Source organism: Ictidomys tridecemlineatus, chromosome 11 (assembly GCF_052094955.1).
Source record: "Ictidomys tridecemlineatus isolate mIctTri1 chromosome 11, mIctTri1.hap1, whole genome shotgun sequence".
Lineage (NCBI taxonomy): Eukaryota > Metazoa > Chordata > Mammalia > Rodentia > Sciuridae > Ictidomys > Ictidomys tridecemlineatus.
The window spans coordinates 83128323-83140840 of record NC_135487.1 but is presented as its reverse complement, the minus strand read 5'-3'; the positions used below and the strand labels follow the sequence as shown (position 1 = coordinate 83140840).

General features: G+C 34.8%; 1 pseudogene; it reads right to left on the bottom strand.

Moving 5' to 3' along the window:
* Positions 1-3226: 3226 nt before the first annotated feature.
* Positions 3227-5018, bottom strand: LOC101962179 (endoplasmic reticulum chaperone BiP pseudogene; annotated as a pseudogene).
* Positions 5019-12518: the final 7500 nt, after the last annotated feature.

Genomic DNA, 12518 nt, shown 5'->3' with positions numbered 1-12518 from the left:
TTCCCAAGAAGAATTTTTCTTTACAGTGTATATATTAAACATGGTTGCTATGGTCTGAATATGTTCTTCCCAAATGTATATGTTGTGACAATCACCATTGTGACAGCAGCAAAAGGGACAATGAGACTTACTATACTCTCAAAATCAACTTAAATAAATTATTTCTCAATTCTAATGACATATACGTTTTCACTGGTTGATAGTACAGGTAGAAAAACCATGTAATGTGATTTATAAGTAAAAATATGTGATTAGGTCATGGGGCTCTCTATTTTTTTACAGAATGAATGCCCTTATATAAGAGGCTTCACACATCATTCACATCCCTCTTCCCCCTTCTGCTTTCTGTCAACTAATGATGCAGCAATACACGCCATCTTGGACAATGTGAATATACTTAGTGTTCCTGAACTGTATACTTCAAAATGATCTAAATGGCAAATTGTAAGTGTATTTTACAATAAAAACATCAAAAGATGCATTTTCTATTCTTCAGTGTTTCCTGCTCTGAATTAGTAATCACATTCATTAAGAGCACTAACTAGCCAGGCACAATGGCTCATGCCTGTCATCCCACTGGGAGGCTGAGGCAGGAGAATTGCAAGTTCAAAGCCAGCCTCAGCAAAAGCAATAGCATGGTACTGAGAAATTCAGTGAGATTCTGCTCTAAATAAAAAAAATAAAATAGGGTTGTGCATTTGGCTCTCTGGTACCCCCAAAAAAGAAGCAGTAGTCAAAATTTCACAACCCTATATTTGAGATTTAATTCTGCTTGCTTCATCTCTGAAAACTAAAAGCATGTCACTTAGCTAAGCCTCAGTTTCCTCATCTGTAACACAGGAATTATAAAATTCTTACTTAACCATTAGAGGTCCGTGTGAAATTTCAACTTGGTAAAGTCTAAATACACAAAGCTCAATAAATGTTAGCTCTGATTTTAGTTTTAAGTTTTCAAACCAATATGATTTTTGTACTTTGTATAAGGAAGGCTAAAAAATGGCTTCAGCATTAAAAAGACCATTTGTTCATTTCTTCTTAGTCCTTAATATTATGGAGAACTATAAGACAACAGGCTCTAAAACCCATTTCATATCATAGTCAAGTGGTGAGCCCATGTGTTGACCACTGAGTCAATAGTTAATAATCTTAAAGTATCATACTCCAAGAGGTAACAATTTCAGAGAAGCCACAAAAACTTATTGGACTTGAAATAATTTACATATAATAATGTGTGTATAAGCCTGTACATATAATTTTTATCAAGTATAATATGATCATACAAAAATATTGACTCACAATATAGTTCACACATATCAAAGAAGGCTATTTTATTTTTGTCCCTTTTACATCATATTTTAGGCAAGATGATGAAACCCAGAAAATAACAGGAAGGGACTAGTTTATAAAAACTGGGTATTTTATAAGTGAAATGCATTCAGTCATCTGCATCTCTCAAATTGCAAACAATGTGACTTACTATACTCTCAAAATGAACTTAAATATATTATTGCTCAATTCTAATGACATATACGTTTTCACTGGTTGATAGTCCAGGTAGAAAAAGTATGTAAAATGATTTATAAGTCAAAACATTTCATACAAAAGGATTTTTTTGGGGGGGGTACTGGAAATTGAACTAAGGGACACTCAACCATTGAGCCGCATTGCCAGTCTTATTCTGAATATTATTTAAAGACAGGATTGCTAAGACTTTTGCCATTGCTAAGTCTGGCTATCTACTTGAGATCCACCTGTCTCAGCTTCCCAAGCTACTGGGATTACAGGAATACATTCAAAGGAATTGTTTTAAACAAACCCTAATAATGTCACAAGAAAATGCATTGAAATTAAAAATATCTGAAGCACGCATTTTTAAAGACCATTATAAAAAAATCCAAAAAAGTTTAAACATGTCATAAAATAAAAATTTGTACAGATAAAGTTAAGGGTTTAAAAACTATCAAATGTATTAAAATAATCTAAAGTCAAATAAGACATAATTTATCTATATAATTTAAAATATAATATTATATATATATTGCATATTACATAATACATATATAATATAAATTACATGCAATATATTTATATAATATTCTAATTTATATTATGTTATATACAATACATTCATTTTATCATATATACATATAATAAAAATATATAAATTATATATATATATTATGTATATTAATATATAAATATATTATATTCATAATAATATATTACATATAATTTATGTAATATATTTACATAACATACTAATATATTTATATATTAATTACATATATTAATATATACATATATAAGTATATATTATATAAATTATATATATATTACATACCAAAATGTTTATGATTCATATGTATTTAATATAAATTATATATAACATATGAAATACATATATATTATATACACATATGATAAAATTATATATAAATTAAATATATAAATATTATTTTATTATATATAACATATTTATTATATATCATATAATATGTTTAGATTTATATTAATTTATATTATATTGCACATCATTGTAATGTAATTGTATAATAATATAATTTCTATTATTAATAAGATAATAATACAATTATTATATTAGTATAATTTATATTAATACAATATATAAAACATGGATTATATTATAATTATATATAAACAACTTATAATATATCATATAGATATATGTATATCTTTAATTTGTATTATATAATATATAATACATAATATATAATATATAAATATATTATAATTTAAATTATATAGTTTAGTTATTTGGCTTTAGATGGTTTTAATACTTCTGATAGTGTTTTATCCCTTAACTTTATATGTACAAATTTTTATTTTATGACAGTTTCAAACTTTTAGTATTTTCTTTTAATTAACAAACATTTATTTGTGTCACTTACGATAGAAAAAAGTTCCTACACCAGATGAGCATGACCCAATTGTTAAATAGAACATTTCTTAGGTGAACACACATCCTGACCCACATTTTTATATCCAGTTTTTTAAGATAGAAAATTCCTTCTCTCTCTCTTCCCCAAAACATATGAGCAACTGCTGATGGAAAGCAGTAAACAGCAACTTGGGCTATAGCATTTTTCAACTCCACTCTGAGGTGAAGATTCCAATTACATTCGAGACTTAAGTTCTCTCAGTTTTCTCCTAAGGAAAGTTTTGAGTCCAGTATTTACAATATTACAACACTAGTAGATCAATGTCTTCAACTCGTCTCTGCTGTATCCTTTTCACCAGTCAGTGGTGGTGGGGCTACACTTTCATAGAATTTGCGAATAATTGGCTGAACAATTTTTTCTAGTTCCTTATTTTTAGTTTTGAAGTCTTCAATGTCAGCATCTTGGTGGCTTTCCAGCCATTCAATCTTTTCCTCTACAGCTTTTTTCATGATATCCTTATCTTCAGAGGAAAGTTTAAACTTTTCTTTGTCTCCAATCTGATACTTTAGAAAGTAGGCGTAGCTTTCCAACTCATTCCTAGTATCAATGCACTCCTTGAGTGTTTTGCCTTCCTCAGCAAACTTCTCAACATCGTTAACCATCTTTTCAATTTCTTCAGGTGTCAGGTAATTTTGGTCATTGGTAATGGTAATCTTATTTTTGTTCTCTGTACCTTTGTCTTTACCTGTCACCCAAAGTTTAACATTCACATTTATCTCAAAAGTGACTTCAATCTTGGGGACCCCACAGGAGAAATTCCAGTGAGATCAAACATACCTGGAAGATAGTTGTCTTTTTTCAGGGGTCCTTTACCTTTATAGACCTTGATTGGAAAAGTAGGTTGATTATCAGAAGCTGTCACCATACGCAACAGCCTCATATGGGTTTATGCCACAGGACTGAACCTTGCCATTGAAGAACTTTTTAACAAGTTGTTGAATCCTTGGAAGTTGACTAGAGCCACCAACAAGAACAATCTCATAAATATCAGACTTCTGCAAGTCAGAATCCTCCAGTACTTTCTGAACAGGCTTCATGGTAGACCAGAACAGGTCCATGTTTTCTCTTCAAATTTTGCCTCAGTCAGGGTTTCAGAAAATTCTTCTCCCTCATAGAAGGACTCAATCTTAATTCTTGCGTAATCTTGAGGAGACAGGGCCCACTTGGCCTTTTCTATTTCATGCTAGAGTTTCTGCACAGCTCTGTTTTCTTTCCTAACACCGTTGCCAGTCTTCTTTTTGTACAGCCTGATGAAATGTTCCAAAACACACTGGTCAAAGTCTTCTCCACCCCGTTGAGTAGATGAGTATCTCTATTGGTGGCAATGACTTGGAAGACATCAAATTGTCAATGGGGAGAAGAGACACATAGAAGTTTCCACCACCCAGATCAAACACCAGGATGTTCTTCTCTCCCTCCCTCTTTCTCCAGGCCATAAGCAATAGCAGCTACTGTAGGCTCATTGATGATCCTCATAACATTCAGGCCAGCAATAGTTCCAGCATCTTTGGTTTCTTGCTGCTGGGCATCATTAAAACAGGCTGGTACAGTAACAACTGCATGGGTAACCTTCTTTCCCAAATAAGCCTCAGCAGTCTCTTTCATTTTAGTGAGAATAATAGCAGAGATTTTTTCTGGAGCAAATGTGTTAGTTTGCCCACCTCCAATATCAACCTGCATGTATGGTTTAGGTTTCTCTTCAAACACCTTGAAAGGCAAGAACTTGATGTCTTGCTGCACAGAAGGGTCATTCCCAGTGCTGCCAAAGAGCCGCTGGGCATCGAAGACCATGTTCTCAGGATTGGATGAGAGCTGATTGTTGACTGTATCGCGGATCAGATGTTCTTCTTCAGGGGTGAAGGCCACATAATACAGCGTGAAGCGCTTGACCTGATCATTGGAAATGATCTCCAGTGGCCAATCTTGAACACCCCAAAGAAAAAGTAAGGGGTCCCCAGGTCAATGCCAACCACGGTACCCATGTCCTTTTATTGTCATCCTCCTCAGCCATGCTGCGCAGAGCAGCAGCAGAACCACAGCCACCAGAGAGAGCTTCATCTTGCCCAAGCTGTTGGCCAGTTGCTCTTCTCAGCAGACAGCCAGAAGTCGTAGGGAATCCAGCAACAGCCCGCAGCTGAGAGCAGAGAGGTTACAGGTCTCTTACACTGGAGATGCCTCAACTCTGTCCATCTGTGTTATCTCTGCCAATGTCTCAAACTTTTAAATATTGAAGTGAATTTTCTTTCTACAATTGTATTAATTAACATATGTAAAAATTGACAAGTAGAATGCTAGTAAACACAGATTTGCAAGCTTTTATGCCACTATGTAAATATTATAAAAGTTAAGTGAATTGCCAATGCTTCAATACATGCTATAACAACACAAGTGGTCAAAGATGCACTAGAATATTATGTGGGAAAAAATATATTCATACCCAATCAAGATTTTTCAGGCACTTTCCTTGAGAAGCATTTAATAAATCAGCACTAGGTTTGCTCCAAAATAAAGCTCCTCTTCCCCTACTGCCCCTATTTGTTGAGAACAATAGTATACATTTAAAATGCACTTACATGAATCAGTTTATAGAGAAAATTATTTTAAATTAAAAATTAAAATACTTATTTTATGCATAACTTCAAAAACACAGAATTTAAAGACAATACCAGTGAGCACTATCATTCTATATGACTAAAACATTATCATTCTATATGACTAGCAAACACGATACAAGGCCAAAAGGCAAAATATACACTTTGGCAATCCTATACAAAAGGGGTTCTGTCACAACATTCTTTCATAAAATAAACACAATACATAAAAACGAAACAAGAAAAAGAAAAAATGAATTTTGACAACGTACAAAAACTGTGGCATTTCAAATTCAAGGTCTTGTAACTCTTCCATTTGTTTTAGCCTGAGTCTCTGGCATATTGGATTCATGTCAGGCAGGCCGAGCTCCTCAGAGTTCTCTTTAGGCTCAGCAGCTGGTTTCAAAGCATAAGCTGATGTGCTGTCTGCCTCTGGAACAGATTTCTTCACATGACTTAGGGGAGTAAGAGCTGTGCTAGGAGGCACTGCTGCTGAAGGTGAAGCTGGTCTCTCCTCAGTCCCCCTGACTTTGCTGCTCAGGGTAGGTGGTTTGTAAAATGTTGTCCTGAGATGGGGCTGCAGTATTCTAGGTGCTCTTGCAGGAGCAATAAGGTGAGAATGAGAGGACAGTCTCACTGGTGCCTGTCTTGCTGTACTGGCTGGCATGTTGGGCTGTGTGGCACCTTTGGAATGCTCACTACGAACCTTGATTCTCATTGTCACTTTTTCCTGGAGTACACTTGGCAAAATCACTGCACTTGTGCCAGTTAAGTTCTTTAGTTCACATTGTTGTCCCTGAGATTTTTGTGGAATCTGCTGATTAAAACCATTAATTTGGGAGCCAACAGTAGTAGGGGTATCTTTTCTATTAAGTCCTTCAAAGGTAAGATTCTGGCAAAACTTGTCTGAATTGACATTTCCCACATTTCTGCTTTTTTTCTCATTAGGAGAGCTTGCACAAGAGACCATATCTATAGGCAAACAGAAACATCTAATCTTGGGGCATGGCATAGGCCTCTGTATATCATTTGTTGTCACATCCGATTTCAGACTAAGTGGTTTCATGGTTTTACATGTATTGTCCATCTTTTGTGATGATGATTCAAGAGTTATTTATTTTTTTTACCTTCATGGAGCTTGGTTAATAAGGAAGTGTGGTTATTTATGAATGGGAATTCTCTCAAACAACAGAGTCTTAAATATTTTTTACCAACATTATTTTCTCAGGCATCTATGGAGAGGAATTAAAAATCCATACAATATTAAAGGCACATTTTTAATTAAAACATTACTTTTTAAATTTTATCTTGATAGAACAAATAGTCACAAAGCACATAAAATTTAAAAAAAAAACACTTCCTGTAGTAACTTGATTTAATATGCTACCCATGAATGAATATTTTCTGGGTTAGGACTTTCCTGATTTCAATAGGCAGATAATGGTAACTCTAGAATATTAACACTATTCTGTACAGCAACAAACGCCATGTCCTGAATCCCAAGGACTTTGCCTGTCACTTAATCTGCTTTCCAGCTACATTCTGTTAATACTGGGGGCAAGACACCACAGAGGACTTAAGTGATCTCCCAGCTGATTCACTAGTACATGGAAACATCCTCTGGACAAAGAAAGGTTGAAGAGCTGTCAAAATTGCCATTGTTCTACTGGTCCTGGAGACTCCAGATTTACTTCCTTCTCTTTCTCCTCTTGTCTGGTCCCAATGCCCCTGTTTTCTCACATAGAACCCTAGCATCTCACACTCTGTCTTTGCTGCATGTACCCCAGAAGCTGCTGTTGCTAGAAAAGTGCAGCCCTCTGGCTATGATCCTCCTCTCACTGCTGAGAAACATCAGACAACTGTGTGCCTTTCACTGGTCCGATGGATTTCCAACAGCCCTGTTTGTATCCCACAGTCCTCATTCCTGCCACCTGGTCCTTCTCCCATATCCTTGGGAAGTGGTTTGCAGACAGGGGCAAACCAGCATCACTTGATGATGATCACAGGTCATCATCTCATCTGACCTTCTTTTTCACCTGAGGCTGCTGGCCTCTCTTCCCTGGTTCCCAGACAATGCTCATGTGATTTGCTATCTTAAACCCTTCTCCACATTGATAGAAGGGAGCTGAGCCATTGTTGTTGGATGGCAAAAACCAGAACATGTTTACAGTCCTGCAGAACTTCTAGCACCACTTCTAGCTGCCTGGGTGCTGTCTCAGCTCCTGCTCCAGTTCTGACCTGGGCAAGTCTAGTGTACTAGCCCTACCTGCCTTCTTCTGTCAAGACAGACTCTTATGTGGAGATATGTTGGCATGTGGTGTTAATGATCTTCTAAAGAAAAGGCTCAGAATTACCTGGTATGTAATGAATACTTCAAATATTTTAAAATTATTTATTGTTATTACTATACCTACCTGGGTGTACAATTTCATTGTACAGCGAAACAAGGTTACATTTAGGAATGATACAGGATGAGGTTCAAATCCTGAATCAACAATAATTTTGGGACAAGATCCTTGGCATTATTTACCTTCCTTAGACTGTTAGATATGGCTTAAATGAGGCCAAGGTTCATAGTAAATGATAATAAGATCAAATCATATAAATGGAATCAGTGAGTCCAGTGCTTTTCTTTGCAAAGAGGTAATGAATTGTCTTTGTTTTCAGAATTTCTCAGGCTACACTCATTGATATTTCATTAATTTTATATATATATATATAATTTTACATTTATGGCTATATATTGAAAAATTCCAATTTAGCTCTACTAAAGAAGTAATGAATGAATGGTTTTTAACATCCTTATCAGAAACCATTCACTGAAATAAAATGATCAAATAACAGTGAACAAAAAGATTGGAGCCAAGAAAATGGAAGACATGTGTGCTTAATGTGCTAAAGTTAGGCCCAGGTAAAGAGAAATCAAAAAACTTTAGGAGTCTATTTTTTTTGAGTTTCAGGAGTCCAGATTTTTTCTGCTTTGACTCTAATTTATGACAAAGAAGTAAAGGTGAAAACAAATCTCAGAAAGAGAACAAAAATAATTTATGAATTTCAAGATATCTTTTTAAAAGAAAAGGAACAAAGCATGATATTCATTTAAATGACATTCATTAAACTTTCTCAATGAGTAGCAAAGTTAACTAATAAAACCATAAAGTTTGAGCTTACCTCAACTTAATACACCTTTTTTTTTTAAGGATGAGTATTGTACATGGACACGATATTTTTATCTTTATTTATTTGTTTTATATGTTACTGAGGATCCAACTCATAGCCTCACATATGCTGAGGCAAGCATTTTACCACTGAGCTACAAGCCCAGCCCTCACATTGGTTTTTAATCACAACTTCTTGGCAAGGTTTGAAATATGCAAAGATATATCTTACATGACCACTCACCAATGAGACATGCATCCAGTTTTTCCAATGCATTTTGCTTGCATTCTGACACCTCAAGTGATGTAGCCAATTCATAATTTTTAATTTCAATATCTGCAGTGTGGATATCCTATTGATACAAAAAAATTTTAAACTAAAAGCAAAACATATCTCAAAACAAACAGTTCAAAACTATTAACTTGTTAACATAAACATCACAAATTTAATCCAATTCTGTAATGGTCAAAACTCACTTGCTTTGTAGAAAAATATTTTGACTTTGTGGAATGTACTGTTGATATTATGGGTTTGGAAAGAGGGCTTTTATCCACCCAATGTGCAAAAACATCAGTACTAGATGAAACATTTTTTGGCTCTAGGGACTCATCCAAGATTATTTGTGCATTGGTAATGAGGAACTCTACCAACAGGGCCTAATTGGCATTTGCAACAAGGGAGGAGGAGATGGTACGAGAAGCGGTTGTAGGCCTGGGCCTCATGATACAGGGTCCAAATACCACCCTCAAGTTTTTTGAGTTCATCAGGTTTTCTTCAGAATGGTCTAAAACCCTGAAAAGAAGAACACATAAAGTGTATGAGATTTGCCTAATAGATGTCCTTAATGGTAGTTTACTATGACTTGAGAAGTGTGGAGAAAACTTGGGCTATAGAAGAGTATAAAACATTTGTCAAGAGTCAAGTTTGGTGGGTCTAGGGAAAGAATTCTTTATTTCATTATGATACTTACCACATACCAAACTGAGTTTCAGAATACTATATTAGGATAAAATGCATGTAAGTAGAAGGAACTACTGAAATCAGTAGCAAATGGAAAAAAAAAACACCTCTAAAAATTGCTCCATCTTTGTATGTGGGATATACTCCCCGTTTTGTATACTGAAAACAGAAACCTTACTGTCAATTTCTCTCTCACTGCCCAGTTAGTTTTCTTTTTTAAAAAAATAATTTTTACGTAGAGATGGCCACAATACATTTATTTTATTTATTTATTTTTATAAAGTGCTGAGTATCAAACCCAGTGTCTCACATGTGGTACGCAAGTGTTCTATCACAAGCCACACTCCCAGCTGCCCACAGCTAGTATTCTAGCCTAAATGATTCTCTCTCCTGAACATCTTTCTGTTCTCTTTCCACTGTCAATGTTCTGGTTTTACTTCAAACATTCTTAGCTTTTTATTTCTATGACTATCTAAGGAAATCTGTCTCTGCCTGGTTTAGCTATCAGGATGATACTAGATTCATCTATGGGTAAAAAAGCTGTGATATATATATATATAGAAAATGGGGTAGTTTTGCTCTTTGTCTTTCAGAGGATTAATCAATGATGTATAGAAATGCATTTGATTTATGGGTATTAATTTTATATTCTGCTATTTTGCCAAATTCATTTATTATTCTAAAAGTTTTCTGGTGGAGTTTTTTTGGATCCTCCAAGTATAAAATTATGTTGTTGGCAAAGAAAGATAATTTGAGTTCTTTTTTTCCTATTCATATTCCCTTGAATTTCTTTCATCTAATTGCTCCTGCTAGAGTGGCAAGGATTATGTTGAACAATTTTTAGATGGAATGCTTTCAATTTTTCTTCATTTAGAATGATGTTAGCCTTAGGTTTAGCATAGAGAGCTTATATTATGTTGAGGTATATTCCTACTACCCCTAGTTTTTCTAATGATTTGAACATGAAAAGATACTGTATTTTTTCAAATGCTTTCTCTGCATCAATTGATAAAATCATAGGATTCTTGATGTGATGAGTTACATTTATTGATTTATGTATGTGGAATCAACCATGCATCCCTGGAATACACAACTTGATCATGGTATATTGTTTTGTTTGTTTGTTTGTTTGTTTGTTTGTTTTGTATGTGATTTGCCAGAATTTTATTGAGAATTTTTGCATCTATGTTCATCTGGGATATGGGTCTGAAATTTTCTTTCCTTGATGTGTCTCTGGCTGGTTTGGCTATCAGGGTGATACTAGCTGCACAGAATGAGTTTGGAAAGGTTTCCTCCTTTTCTATTTTATAGAATGTTAGAGTCTGTAAACAAGTCCGGATGGCACCTGGCATATTGCCAGGGGGAGTGGTTTGTGAGGTCGCGCCAACGAGCCATTAAGTGTGGAGACTCCTTATTGGTTGACTGCTGTATCTAGTTTATGTTAATTAGATAAGATATGTGGCATATATAAATACCCCTCCTGTCCTACAATAAAGGGCTCCCACTCCTGCTGTATCAACATACACAAGTTGTTCGTCACCCCCTGGTTATTTTGCTACAGCTGGACTGCAGCAATGGAATAATTTGAAGCCCTTCAACAGATGAATAGTTAAAAAAAAACTGTGGTATATATACACAATGAACTATTACTCAACATTACAAGAGAATAAAATAATGGCATTTACGGGTAAATGGATGGAGTTGGTGAATATCATGATGTAAGCCAATCCCCCAAAATCAAAGGCCAAAATTCTCTCTGATAGATAAATGTTGATACATAATTGGGTCTCTGGGGATGGAGGAACATTGATTGGGCTCAGGAGAGGGAAGGAAGAGGAAGGGTATGAGGTAGAAAAGATGGTGGAATGAGATGAACATCATTACCCTAAGTACATGTATGACGGCACATGTGTTATGACTCTACATCATGTACAGAGAAATGAAAATTTGTGCTCCATTTGTGTACAATGGATTGAAAAGCATTCTGCTGTTATGTATAACTGATTTGAACTAATAAATTGTTTTTAATTTTTATTTTATTTATTTATTTGTATGTGGGGCTGAAGTTAGAACCCAGGGCTTTGCATATTCTCTACTGCTGAGCCACAATTCCAGCCACAAAAAATAAATTAAAAAAAAGTTATAATAAAGAGATCTTAATTGCTGTCAGAAAGGTCTATCAGGCAAATTTGAATATGTGAAATTCCTGATTCCAAATTCTTTAGTGGGTATAGAAACAACATTGTCAACTCATCTGCCAGGTAGGCAAGATTTTTTATCAAGTCCCTAGGAAGGGTAGCGCAGTTCCTGCTACTGCTTGCTATATTGTAGCCTAATTAAATCAAATTTTCTAAATGCAAAATGCTTTTTTGTGTCTCCATGTCTGTTACTCTCTGCCTACTGTTTTTTTTTTTTTTGCACATTCTCTATCAAATCACCACTCAGTTCTTAAAATCAGACACAAGGCCTTTTGCCTCTTCTGCTCTATCTCTACCCCCAAAACTTCCTCTGCATGCCTACAAGCTGTGCACAGCTGCTAGAAAAAGGATGATGGTGAACTGTGGTTATATACTGATCTTTACCCCATGAGGATAAGCCCCCAAATATAAGAAAACCTATGTTTCCATCCTAGTTTCACCAGCCAGAGCCTGGCACACAGGAGGCATCTGAGGGAACCATGTTTGCTGCATGAACATGTATTCAATGTCTCCCTCTCACAACACATAATAAAAACATCATAATAATCATTTTGAAAATCATAACAAAACAATATAAATGTACTGAATACTATTGCCCTGTTCAATTAAAAATGTTTAAGATGGTATAAAAATTCTTACATCTTAAAATG